This window comes from Loxodonta africana, chromosome 5 (assembly GCF_030014295.1).
Source record: "Loxodonta africana isolate mLoxAfr1 chromosome 5, mLoxAfr1.hap2, whole genome shotgun sequence".
NCBI lineage: Eukaryota > Metazoa > Chordata > Mammalia > Proboscidea > Elephantidae > Loxodonta > Loxodonta africana.
In genome coordinates this window covers 138,172,804-138,185,863 of record NC_087346.1, presented here as the reverse complement: position 1 = coordinate 138,185,863, position 13,060 = coordinate 138,172,804, and the positions used below count along the sequence as shown (strand labels likewise).

General features: G+C 41.3%; 1 pseudogene; it reads left to right on the top strand.

Moving 5' to 3' along the window:
* The window catches only part of LOC100664259 (cytosolic beta-glucosidase-like), a 139,370-nt pseudogene extending 134,305 nt beyond the window's left edge, over positions 1-5,065 (top strand).
* Positions 5,066-13,060: the final 7,995 nt, after the last annotated feature.

Sequence of the window (13,060 nt, the reverse complement as noted above, 5' to 3'; positions counted from 1 at the left end):
TAGTGACTATATTACATTAATTTAGGTTACATCTATAGATGCACCAGTTGCCGTGGAGTTGGTTCGAACTCATGGGGACCCAGTGTGTGTCAGAGTAGAAATGAGCTCCATAGAGTTTTCAATGGCTGATTTTTTGGAACTAGATTGCCATGCCTTTCTTCTGAAGTAGTTTTGATGGCTTTAAACCTCTATCTTTTGGTTAACAGCTGAATGCCTTTACCCTTTTTATACCACCGAGAGATTCCTCCACAGGTAAAGGGGTTAGGATTACAACACATATTTGCGGGGGGGGTCACAATTCAATCCATAATAGGACATTATTTTCCTTCATAGAAGGTTTCATATTAGGCTTCCCACCTGGTTCAGCTCTTGGCTTTGACATCTTCCCTTACACTGGAAAAAAGAAAAATGTTCAGGTTTCCTGAGAAAGGAAAATTCCTTCAGGCAAAAATAGCTGCTGTGTTTACCTATTTTAATTTCTGTTCTCAGATTTGGCCTGGTAATTCCTAACTAAACTGTCAGCTTTCTATTACTTTGAGGATTTCTTTTAAAAACCTTACCCAGCTATTTTACTTGTTTCATTAGGAAAGTTTGTCCAAATAGTATAGCCTGCCATTACCTGAATACAGAAATTCAGAGGCCAATATTTTTTTTCTCACTCATTCCTGGGGCTTTATCTCTCCCAGTTTTTTTTTTTTTTTTCCTGGCCGGCTGCTGCTGTTTGCTCTGTCCTGAACCTTTTCACTGGTTGTTGACAGGGCATATAGGGTCTGTGGATTAGAGGTTTGTGAGATTGTTAGGTAGCTTTGTCATGTTCATGGATATCTTCTATAAGTCTTAAAATGAAAACCCACTGCTGTCGAGGCGATTCTGACTCATAGCGCCAGAATAGAACTGGGTTTCCAAAGCTGAACTATTTATGGGAGCAGATTGCCACATCTTTCGCCTGATAAGTCTTAAGCCATCCCTAAAACAAAGGTTATCTTTATTTGTAAACTGTGGAAAAAGGCACTCTCAAATTTGAGGCTTTTGTGATGTGACAAACACAGACATGATCACAGTGCTTTGTAAACTAGTAACTTCAAACAATTTTTCCCAGTACCTCGAAATAATGAGCTTCTAAAACAGGCCTATGAAGACATTGGTGACCCAGTGGTAGAATTCTTGCCTTCTTTGCAAGAGACCCAGGTTTGATTCCCAGCCGATGTACCTCATCCACAGTCACCACTTATTGTCAGTGGTGGTTTTCATAGTTGTTGTGATGCTGAACAGGTTTCAGCTGAGCTTCCACACTAAGACAGACTGGGAAGAAAGGCCTGGTGGTCTATGTCCAAAAATCATCGGAAGAAAATCCTGTGGCTCACAATAGTCTGGTCCAAAGGATAGGGTAGAGTTTCATTCTATCGTGTATGGGGCTGCCATGAGTTGAGGGTGGCTTGACGGCAGCTAACAACAACAACAAGAGGCGTATGTGTGTGTGTGTGTGTGTGCGTGTGGAGCCCGACACTGACAAGAGGTTGTAATTAGAGTTGCTGTTCATTGCCATTAAGTGAATTCCAACCCATAGCCACCCGTATGTTGCTCCATGTGTCAGAGTAGAACAGTGCTCCATAGGGTTTTTACGGCTATGATGTTCTGAAACACATTGCCAGGACTTTCTGTCAAGGCACTTCTGGGTGTGTTCGCATCGCCAACCTTTCAGTTAGTAGCTGTAGGCTTAAATGTATGTGAGCCCTGGTGACACAGTGGTTGAGAGCTCCACTGCTAACCAAAAAGGCAGACACTTTGAATCCACCAGCTGCTCCTTGAAAACTCTATGGGGGCAGTTTTACTCTGTCCTATAGCATTGCTATGAGTCGGAATCGAATTAATGACAATGGGTTGTATTTGTTCTTGGTCTTTTGTACCCATCCCCAGCTCCGGTCTGTGTGTTTCCTTTGCCTCCAACTGTGGTTAAAGAAAGAAAGTGAATTCACAGAAGTATTTTTCCCCTACCAAGATTCTGGGACTTCATAAATCATGGCGGCAAGAGATGTGATGACGGTCTCTTTTTGCTCTTGAAGAGTTTGGAACAAGAGAGGCACACAGGTTCCAGAGTAGTTGTGTAATTTTTCCCAGTGGTGGCACAGTAAGGATTCCAGCAGACTAGCGTCTCAGCCCTAACTCAGTAATTTTCTACCTGAAAGTTCCTGTTAGAGAAATGCGGAGACATCCGCCATGTCACTCGGGCCGTTTAGTGCCTGCTGTGGAACTCCTGGTAGTTAACAATGAAATTGTCACAATTTCCTTTTTGTTCCCTTCCTAGCAGGCACAGCATCATTTTCAGCCCCTGGTTGAGCCCGTGAATCAATCCTTTTGTAAGTGATCAGTGGGACTGTATGTATTTTCAGACACCATCTGGCTTTGTACCTGGCAGGCTTTCCTGTTGGACAATTGTTCTGCAAATGAGAAGGAAAATATGCAGATTCTCACAGGTCCCTAGATTGCATTAGAAGGCAATGAAAAGAGGCTGTTGTTTTCTAGTCTGGTAGTTGGCTTTGACTGTCTTGATTCTTAGAGATATGCCATCCAGTACTTGAATTAGGTTTTGTTAAAAAAAAAAAAAAAAGTCTTTTAAAAATTGGTATTTCCCAGAGTTGACAGAAAGGGGAGGAGGTGAACATGGAAAACGGAGAGAGATAGGAGAAGAAGTAATATCTAGTAAATGACTGTTTTTATTCCTGCAAAGCCAAATATGCTTAACTGCTATATTTTCTATTTTTCCAATACTTAATTTTAAAAGAGCCAATCCATTTGACTTAATTCCTGCCTTGAGGCTATTCACAAGGCAATTTCTAGACAAAGCACTTTGCACGCCTTTGTGCACAAATGCAGAGGGGTTATGCGTCAATTAACCTTTGTCTATGGGCCATCCACAGTCTAAACAAACAGCAACAATCTGAGATTTGGAGACCAGTGAATGTGCAGGTGTAGCAACCTATGAGTATAGCCCTTGTGAGAGATCTACAGATTTACGCCAAAGAAAATCAAGGAGTGTATCTGGCTTGACTGAATGATTAACTAGAAAATTGGTTTTGCTTGAAAGTAATCCCCAGTACAATTAATATCTGGTATATTGTATATTTTTTTTTTTATAAGCAGCCTGGTGGTGTAATGGTTAAGAGCTTGGCTGCTAACCAAAAGGCCAGCAGTTAGAATCCACAAGCTGTTCCTTGGAAACCCTGTGGGGGCAGTTATACTCTGTCCTGTGTGGTTGCTATAAATCGGAATCAACATGACAGCAACAGGTTTGCTGTCGATATATTACATAAATATTCGTTTTGCCCAAATTATTTAACAATATATCTATCTTGCTAAACAAACCTGCCTTTTTACTTAATTTCTGTTCCGAGACACTAACGTTAAAGGAGCCCTGGTAGCACAGTGGTTAAAGTTCTCGGCTGATAACTGAAAGGTCAGTAGTTTGGACCCACCAACTGCTCAGTGGTTCAGACCCATCAACTGCAGGAGAAAATGTGGCAGTCTGCTTCCTGTAAAGATTATAACCTTGAAAACCCTATGGGACAGTTCTACTTTGTCCTACAGGGTCACTGTGAACTGGAATCAACTCGATGGAAGTGGGTTGGTTTTAAAAAGAAAATATTGCATGCAAAGATCCATACAACTTCAGAGTTTTGCCAGACTTAAACATATTAATACATAATCAGCTCAATTCCCAGAACAAAGGGGTAGGAATTGTTGTAAAACTATTTAGATAATTCTCCACATCTGGGCTTCCTAATATGGGGTCTATTGACAGGCTTTGGGACATCCACGAAATCTTGACATCATGTTTAATGTTGTGTTTGGGCACGTGTGCATTATGGAGGAAGATGGTCTATTGCTTTGATCTTTAAAGGGGTGAAATATTACCCTGAGTTATGGGGTGGAGAGATACTATAGCCATTTGTGCATATTCGATCCAGGATATAGACATAGCCAGAGCTTGTGCTGACCCTTCTTATTTTGGAGGCTCTATTTCCAGAACGGAGTCTCTCGATGGTGCAAATGGTTAGCGTGCTTGGCTACTACTTGAAAGGTTGGAGGTTTAAGTCCACCCAGAGGTGCCTCAGCAGAAAAGCCTGGAGATATTCTTCCAAAAATCAGCCATTGAAAACCCTGTGGAGCACAGTTATACTATGATAACACATTTGTCTCCCCACCAGAATTGTAAGACACACCTCGGTTTGTTGACAAGGACAAAAAGTAAGTGCTGGAGCTTCCTCAGGCATGCTATTATCGCCTATTCCAACTGCTCCAGTGGATTTTTTGGGTTACCGGGGAGCTGGACTTAGAAGCTCGACTGTCTTTACTGCATATATTTCTAGGCACTACAGAGGAACTCTGTGTATGTTTATGTTTCTCTATGTCTGAAAGTGGTAGGTGTTGAAAAGAATGTATATTGATTAAATGAATAAAAAACCCACACCCATTGCCGTAGAGTCAATTCCAACTCATAGCGACCTTCTCGGACAGAGTAGAACTGCCTCGTAGGGTTTCCAAGGGGCGGCTGGTGGATTCGAACTGCTGACTTTTAGGTTAGCGGTTGAAGCATAATTGCTGCACCACCAAGGCTCCAAGTGAATAAAAGAACATCAAAATGAATGAATAACCAAATAACTAAAATTACATGCAACTTAATTTCTTGAATGAAATCCCTGCTTGGTTAAAGGACAAAACTTGAAAAGGGGACTAGAGGGTTTTTTTCTGTTCCCACTGTCATCCTCTGCAGAGCAGAAAAAAGAGAGCTAGATGGGTCATCAGTTATTTTGTCTGTGTTCTTATAAAACTTTCCTGGAGATTGCAACTTTTCTCTTTTAAAATTCCAGTTATCCAACTTGATAAAGTCAGTCTTAAAATGTATCGTGTGTGGGCTCTTCTGAATAATTTTGAGTGGACATGGATGTGGCAGCCGGTTTGGTCTCTTCACGTTGACTCTGAAGATGCAGCTAGACCGCGAGTCCCTTAAACATCAGCTAAGGGGTATGTCAGGATCTGAAACAATGGCCTAGAAGGACATCCGTAGGAAAGATGGCTGGGAAACATCACCTGGAGAAGCGACCTCTGCTTTTGGAAAGGAAATTTGTTTAGGTGATCCTTCACACAACCTCAAGTTGCCTTGGTAATCGACAGTTTTTACCAGCTGATCTGTAATTAAGAAGTCCGAGTACGTAATGCGGCGAAAGTATTTAATGATGGCCTTTAATCTATTTGTATGTGGATCAATGCGGCTTTAAAAAAATAGAATGGAAAACCACTGAAGTTGGTTTTTATATTAAGAAATCAGATAGACTTGGAAACTTCAATTTCAAATCATGAGATTTTTCCTGGCAAAATTGCACAAAACTTACAAAAATGATATGCTCCTCATTTGTAACTGGAACAGTAGACTTAAAAGAATACTTGTTTATGAGCCTTTTTATCCTGGTTACATTATCTATTGTTTGCTTAGTAGATCCATTGTTGTACACACCATAGTTTTTCTACGATTTTATCTAATGTAAAAAATAATCAAAATTAAAAATTAATCATATTATTAGTTATACATTTTATTCAATAAAGGAATTATTCAATAAAGGAATTAATTGATAGCCTATTTAATACAATGGATTGGCAGATATTTTATCTATGCCTGAAAAAGTGCATCTTTCTTTTGCCTGATGACTTTTCGAAAAGTAAAGAAAATAATAATAGAATAAATTAGACTTTGAATGACAGAAAAAGTATTTGAGGGTTGATGTTCAGCAAATACTAGTTTCATATTCCAAAGTAACACCAAATTAAAAGTAAAGTAATAAGTGGGGCATGGTCTCTACCTTTGAGTAGTTTTAAAAGATCCACACGAACATTGATGATACATTAAATTCATGAATTGGATGACGATCAACAGGTGTGTAAGCAAAAGGGGGGTTCATTAAATTGGTTGTTGAAATATTTGAGTTATATCTGGTCCAAATTTACCCAGAGGTGCCTTGGAAGAAAGTCCTGGCAATCTATTCTGAAAGATCACAGACATTAAAAACCTTAGGGAGCACAGTTCTACTCCAAAACACAAGGTATCGCCGTGAGTCAGAATCGACTTGAGGGCAACTGGTTTGGTTTTTGGTTGTTTCTTTGGAGTTGGAAGTTTTACTGAGCTTCTTCATTGGTAATAGATGAAGGGCTTCCTCTGGACTCCACGTCTCCCCTTCACCAAACCTTCCTTGTATGTGGAGTCAGGCCCTTTCTATCCACATTCAAGTGATATTTACTGAACACCTATTTATGCATCATGCTTGAAACCAAGAGGTAGGTATTATGCCCATTTTACAGACTGAGAAAATGAGGCCACACTGAAGTGCATCTTCCTCCAATTACCTTAGTGTTTATTTACTTAGACCTGGTATTTCCTTGGCACCTGCCCTATTATCTGTCCCGTACTCCCTGGATTCCAGTGCCGTGGAACTGTTCCATACATTTTTTAAATAGAAGAAGACGCGAAGGTGTGGAGTTGTCTCATGCAGGGGGAAGTGGGAGTTTGATTTTCCATATTTTCACTCTGATTCCCTGAGAAAACTGTACATACTTTGGCATTCTTAGAAGGCCTTTGGCTCTGAGCAGATGCTATGTCATTTTTTTTTTTTTCCCCAAAGCCGTGGTCAATTTTGGGATCGTTTTCGTGTTCATAATCAGGGAATTATTTATAGCAAAGAACACACTCAGTAATTTTGTGCAGAGTGAGAAAGAAATGGCCGTAGTAGTTCAATAAACGTGGCTGCACTGTGGAAATTTATATTAAGATTAAAATGGTATACATGGGAAATTCTATTACATCCTTGCCACTGGTTTGTTATTTTTATTGTTCAATGAGACATTATCTCACAATTTGTGTTCATTTATAAAAGCACATTTCAAAATCTTATTTCATTCCTCTCTCATCTGATCTGTCTTTTTCATTTTTACCGTGTATCTTGTTTACGATTTATATGTCCTCTTATATTATCTTGTGAGACAACTGAGTTTTCCTTTTAATTAGGATGTTGCTTTGAATATTACTTCTCCTACTGGGCATATTTACAACAATACAAATGAGCACTGTAGTTTTGTTACCAAAACCAGAAAATTAATACTCGCGCAGTAAAGAAAACGATCTGTCACGTTTGATCTACCAGGTGAAATCAACATCTTAGCTGCCAGTGCCTGGGTTTCCTCTCTCTGCAGTGAGCTCTGCCATTTTCTGCTGCCTTTTGAAGGCTAGCTTTTCTTCCCAGAAATGGATTACACAAAGAGTAGGTCCCTAATTAGTCCTGTAAATTAGTATTGCCATGAGGTTAAGTTGAAGTCAAATAAATAAACAGGGAGATAGACAGATGATAAATCAATCAATCAATCTCACCAACCAAAAACCTAGCAACTCCTACAGTATTTCAATGAACCTGGTTTTCAATGGCTTGTATTCGCATTTGAGAACAAAATTGATTGGCTTTTGCTTGTCAAGGAAACAGAGCTGGAACTCTTTAAATGGAAAAACAAGTGTTGTTAATTATGCTGAAAAATCCATAGATATTGTAGTTGGATGCCTTGAAGGTCAACAGAGGATTATAAAGCACATGTTTTATGTCTGTTTTATCTAGAGGGAAACTTGGATATCACACTGATGGATTGGACCCACTCGTATTTCTTCCTTCCATTTTTTTTTTTTTTTTTAAAGGGAGTGTGAACATATGTTATTATCCTGGGAATCACTTTCAGAAGAATTGTTTTCCTGATAGTTTTTATTTTAGGGCAAATCATTTCAGAATTGCTAAAAGCATAAAGAAAAGAAGAGCAGCTCGTTTTCATTTTGACGTGTAGGTCTTTAGTTTCGTCACTCCTGAGAACACCCGGAGGAATTGTCCACCTAAGGAAGCCCTTTATTGAGCAAGGAGGTATGACTTCTCCTTAAGAAACCCGTAAATGAAGAAGCCAACTTGGTCTCTGGTACTGGCGTGCCAGCCAGACTTTTGTGTTCTGGGGATTTGTGTTTGGCCTCTAGCTTTGACTTATTATTTTTATGAAGGAAGGAATAATGAATACATTTGTCATATATTGAAAAAATTCCCCCACACTGACTGACCAAAAAGTAGATTTATTTGATAATCCTTAAACACAGATTCTAGCGCTAGGTGGGAAGAAAATATAATTTGGAGCTTCATTATTGAGAGAGCAGAATATAAATCAAAGCTGATGGAATTAATACTGTCTAATTACTAGCAAAGCGCCTCACCTGGAGAACACACATTCATCACTGAGCGTAATATTTTAGGCTCTAGTTGTCCTGAGAGGGATATAGCACAGAGCACAAAGCAAGAAGAGCTGTAAAGAATGAAATTAGAAGGAATTTTGGCATAGAGAAACTTTGTGGTGGCCTTTAGAATCAGGGGTTATGGCCATGTGAAGGGGGAATAAATCTCATCTATAGTGGCAGCAGGTGGCATGGGGAGATGTGGTAGAAACGCCATGTTAGACTCAGTGGGAGAGCGATTCCCAGTTGTGAGAGCTAGTGAGTGTTTCCTGAAGACAGGAGAGAGGGCCTGTTGTTCCAGAACTGCTCAGCATCTGCAGGTATCACCTGACCAATGGCTGGCTTAGGTGCCCTTACCTGAGTGACCTTTGGTATCTGGTATGAGGCAAATACAGTGTCCTCATGGAGAATCCAGGCTCTGTAGCCAGATTACCTGGATTTAAATCCTGGCTCTGCCATTTACTAGCCAAGTGGCACTAAGCAAGTTACTCAACTTCCCCATGCTTCAGTTTTCCTATCTAAAAAATGGGAACAATACTAATACTAATACCCTCCTCTTAGGGTTGTGGGGTCCCTGAGTCAGAACCCACTCAAAGGCACCTAACAACAATAACGAGACTGTTGTGAGGGTTGATTAAGCTGCAGATGCACACGCTTTCAACAGTTCCTGGCATGTGGTAAGGCCACAATTAGTGTTAGCCATTATTTTTATAATCATCAGAGTTGAAGGCATCTAATCAGTACGTATTTATTACACTAAACTGCAGGATGCAATACTGAAGACAAAACAGTGCTTACTTCATAGAAATATATGGACCGCTGGCGAGAGAGGACGTTGCTGTTGCTGTTGCTGTTAGGTGGCTGTCGAATCCATTTCAACTCATAGCGACACCATGTGACAGAGTAGAGCTGCCCCATAGTGAAACCGGACCAATGAGTCCGTGCCCAGCGTGCAAGAAGCCAAACTGTCAGACCCTGTTTTTCAGAGGAAAAGTTTATTTCGCAAGCTAGCAAGCGGGAACTCAGATGTATCACCTCATACTGAGTTCCCTGATCTACCCAAGCAGTGTACAATTTAGACATATTTATTTAGGGGTGGAGGGAAACGGTTGGCAGGATCAGAGGTTTTACCCATTCATAGTTTCAGCTGGTTATTTATTAGGAGGCGGGCGAAGACTCGGCACAGAAGTAGCCGTGAGACGAAACGCTTTTGAAACGGGCTTGACTATTGTTGATGACGCCTCTCCGGTCATTTTGGTGCCTTCCCATGAGTCTTTTGGTTCCCAGACATAACCTCTCTTGTGTTATTGAGCCTGCGTGGCCACCCAGGGTCGTTTGTCGGTCATCGTGATCTGCTCTGCGCATGTCAGGCTTTTCTGAGCCGGTTAGAGCTGGACTCTTCAGGTGCTCTCCGGAGGGTCTGAGAAACAACTTAGAGGAAGTGAGTGACATAGTGGGGAGGTAACCAGGAGTGGCCGGGTACCTGGTTGTCTTCGGTGTCTTGAGCCTCCAGAGTTCCCTAACGATAGGGTTTCCCAGGGAGCAGATCGCCAGGTCTTTTTCCAGTGGAGCCGCTGGGCAAGTTTGAACCACTGACCTTTCAGTTAGCAGCCCAATGCTTAACTGTGTGCTCCTTGGGAACTAGGATGGAGGCGTAAGATGCTAACAGTGCCAGGTGAGTTTCCCAAAGAATAGCAGTTTGACATGAGTGGAGGAGGGAGACCTCACTGGATGTAGGTTGACTCATGATCTTCACAACAACTCTGCTGTGCTGGCTGGGTGCATAGCCATGGTCTTCTGGACAAGAGAAAATACTATGATATAAAAGCGAAATAAGTAATAATATGAATGATATGAGTAAAACCCTGGAAGTGGGAAAGCATAAAGCCTGTCTGGTGTGGAGGGCAGTGATCAGGTCTGTTCACATTAGAGAAGAGTATGGACATGTCCCTGGTGGTGTAGTGGTTAAGAGCTACAGCTGCTGACCAGAAGGTCGGCAGTTCAAATGCACCAGGTGCTCCTTGGAAGCTCTATGGGGCAGTTCTACTCTGGCCTGTAGGCTTGCTATGAGTCGAAATTGACTCGACGGCACTGGGTTTGGTTTTGGTTTGGTAGGGTCGCTGTGAGTCAGAATCGACTTGAGGGCAACAGGTTTTTTGGTTTCTATGGACATGTCCGGACCTGAATGTGGAGAATCTCTTATGTTCTTCAAAGAAGTCGAGTTTTCACTTAGAGCAAGGTTGAAGGTTCAAGGAGGATGGTAATGATTTGAAAGGAAGTGGAGTGTAGGAACCAGAGAGGAACCCAGTTTCTTGTGGCGGAATATAGGTGACACATTATGTGCTCTATTTGGAGTGAGAAATGTGTATAAGGAGAGGAGTCCCTGGGTGGTGCAAAAGGTTAAAGCACTCAGCCGCTAACCAAAAGGTTGGAGGGTCAAGTAAACCCAATAGCGCCTGGGAAGAAAGGGCTGGCAATCCACTTCTGAAACACCAGCCATTGAAAACCCTATGGAACACAATTCTAGAATAAAGCCTGTAATTAAGAGTGCTGTAACAATCTTGGAAACCCTGGTGCCATAGTGGTTAAGTGCTATAGCTGCTAGCAAAAGGTCAGCAGTTTGAATCTTCCAGGTGCTCCGTGGAAACTATGGGGCAATTCTACTCCATCCTATAGGGTCGCTGTGAGTCAGAATTGACTCGACAGCAACTGGTTTGATTTTTGGGGGGTTTAACAACCTTAATTTCTTAGATTTGATAAATGTACCATGACTACCCTGATACACAATTTAGCCACAGCGTAACTTTTCAGCAGAAGATGCTATATGTCTCTAAAACTTTAGCTGGTTTTTCACGCCTCACAGCTAGTCCTTTCGTGGACTAGTAGATGTGTAATTTGTTTCCTTCTTAAGAATATAATTATCCATATTGTACATTATTTTCTTTGCTTGTACGTGCACCAGGCCATTTTATTTTTGAATCCTGCCTTCTAAAAACCTAGCTACTCCTTCCAGCAATGACATTGTTTAAAACAAAATTATTGCCATAGTAAAAGTCTACTTCCAGTCATCAGTTGAGCAGGTGTAGTGGCCAAACACGTGGCTAGTGTGGTCAGATAACCCAGGGTTTGAGCTTAGCTCCATCATTTATAGGGTGTGTGACTTAGGCAACTTACTCGTATCTCTGGTTTTCATTTTCCTCATCTGTAAAGTGAAAACTACAATTAATAAATGATATGATACATGTAAAATAACTTATGACATTGTTCATTAAGTGGTAATTACCTTGTCTGTTAAGTGTTGTTGTTGTTGTTGTGTGCCATCCACACGATCCAACTCATAGTGACCCCATGTACAACAGAACAAAACATTGCCCAGTTCTGCACCATCCTCACAACTGTTGCTGTGTTTGAGTCCATCGTTGCAATCCTTGTGTCAATCCATCTCATTAAGGGTCTTCCTCTTTTTTGCTGACACTCTATTTTATCAAGCATGATGCCCTTTTTCCGGCACTGGTCCTTCCTGATAACATGTCCAAAGTATGTAAGATGAAGTCTTGCTGTCCTTGCTCCTAAGCAGTGTTCTGGCTTTACTTCTTCCAAGACAAATTTGTTCATTCTTTTTGCAGTCCATAGTATGTTCAATATTCTTCGCCAGCACCATAAGTCAATGGCATCAATTCTTCCTTCAGTATTCCTTATTTATTGTCCAACTTTCACATGCAGCTGAGGCGACTGAAAATACCATAGCTTGGGTCAGATGCACTGTAATCCTCAAAGTGACATTTGTGCTTTTTAACACTTTTTTCTTTTTAATTTTTGTATTGTGCATTAGGTGAAAGTTTACAGAGCAAATTGATTTCCCATTAGATAGCCTGTACATAAAGTGTTCCCGGACATTGGCTTCATTCCCCACAACGGGCAAGCACTCCCCCCATTTCCGTCCTAATTTCCCCATTTCCTTTCGTCCTGAATTTCTACCCCTTTCTGCCTTCTCATCTTTGTTTTTGGGCAAATGTTGCCCTTTTGATCTTGTATAATTGCTTGTTCTGATGAGCACATTCCTCTCAGGTGTTATTATTTATTTTCTGGGCCTATCTGAAGGGCGGCTTCCGGGAGTGGTTTCAGTTACAGTTTAGAATGGTATTGTAGGGCCGTAGTCTCAGGGGTTGCTCCAGCCTCTGTCAGACAAGTAAGTCTGGTCTTTTTTGTGAAGTTGATTTTTCGTTCTGCAATTTTTCTTCTGTTTTGTCTGGGACCGTGTGCTGTGGTCCCAGTCAGAGTGGTTGGTGGTGGTAGCTGGGAACCATCTAGTTCTTCTGGTCTTGGGGTGATGTAGGCTGTGGTTCATGTGATCCATTAGTCTTTTGAACTAACTACTCCCTTGGGTCTTTGTTTTTCTTAATTGTCTTTTGCTCCTGGTGGTAAGAGGCCAATATTTGTATCTTAGACTGCTGCTTGCAAGCTTTTAAGACCCCAGACGCTCCTCACCAAAGTAGGATTCATAGTTTTGTCTTTATGAGTTATGTTGTGCCAATTGATGTAGATGTCCCCCGAGTCTATGGTCCTTTGTCTTCAAGCCTAGGACCTTTGTCCTGCAAGGTGTTTGATTATGCCTAAGAAGTTTCCCTGACGGTGGCCCTTGTGTGCTTTATTGTCTATATCCATATATAAGCAGCACCTACAGTTATGTAGGTAGGAATGTCCACCACCAAACCTATATCTGCAGGTGGGCATCTTCCCTCTACCCTCCAACACCTC